General features: G+C 45.8%; 1 pseudogene; it reads left to right on the top strand.

Moving 5' to 3' along the window:
* The first annotated feature begins 344 nt into the window (after positions 1–344).
* LOC112911345 (large ribosomal subunit protein eL37 pseudogene) lies at positions 345–637 on the top strand (annotated as a pseudogene).
* Positions 638–956: the final 319 nt, after the last annotated feature.

Genomic DNA, 956 nt, shown 5'->3' on the forward strand with positions numbered 1-956 from the left:
GAATGAATGAGAGAGAGTACTAAAAGCCTCTACAGTACTGAAGGAGGAAGAAATGAAAATATTTTGGATGGCCACTGGTGGCTTGAAAAAGTCTAGACTTAAAAGTATTAAAGGGCGGGCAGCCCTGGTGGCTCAGCGGTTCGGCGCCGCCTTCAGCCCGGGGCGTGAGTCCTGAGTCGGGCTCCCTGCATGGAGCCTGCCTCTCCCTCTGCCTGTGTCTCTGCCTCTCTCTGTCTCCAATAAATAAATAAAATCTTTTAAAAAAAGTATTAAAGGAAAAAATAATTAAAAAAATTAAAAAGTATTAAAGGGCGCTTTTGGGGGGGATCTGCTACGGAAACAAGATGACGAAGGGGATGTCATCCTTCAGAATGCATCGCAATAAGACTCACACATAGTGCTGCCACTGTGGCTCTAAGGCCTACCACCTTCAAAAGTCCACCTGCGGCAAGTGTGGCTACCCTGCCAAGTGGAAGAGAAAGTATAACTGGAGTGCCAAGGCTGAAAGATGAAATACCACTGGGACTGGTCGAATGAGGCACCAAAATTGTATACTGCAGATTCAGGCATGGATTCTGTGAAGGAACGACACCTAAGACCAAGAGGGCAGCTGTTGCAGCATCCAGTTCATCTTAAGGATTTCAACAATTAGTCAAAATAAACGTTCTGGGGCAGCCCCGGTGGTGCAGCGGTTTAGCGCCGCCTGCAGCCCGGGGTGTGATCCTGGGGACCATGGATCGAGTCCCATGTCCGGCTCCCTGCATCTAGCCTGCTTCTCCCTCTGCCTGTGCCTCTGCCCCCCTCTCTCTCTGTGTCTCTATGAATAAATAAATAAAATCTTTAAAAAAAATAAATAAACGTTCTGGTTTTAAAAAATTTTTAAAAAGAAAGTATTAAAGGGCAATAAAATGTCCTTTTCTCCTCCCTTAACTTCAAATAAAGTAGAGCAAACATGG

The sequence above is a fragment of the Vulpes vulpes genome, chromosome X, assembly GCF_048418805.1.
Source record: "Vulpes vulpes isolate BD-2025 chromosome X, VulVul3, whole genome shotgun sequence".
Classification (NCBI taxonomy): Eukaryota; Metazoa; Chordata; class Mammalia; order Carnivora; family Canidae; genus Vulpes; species Vulpes vulpes.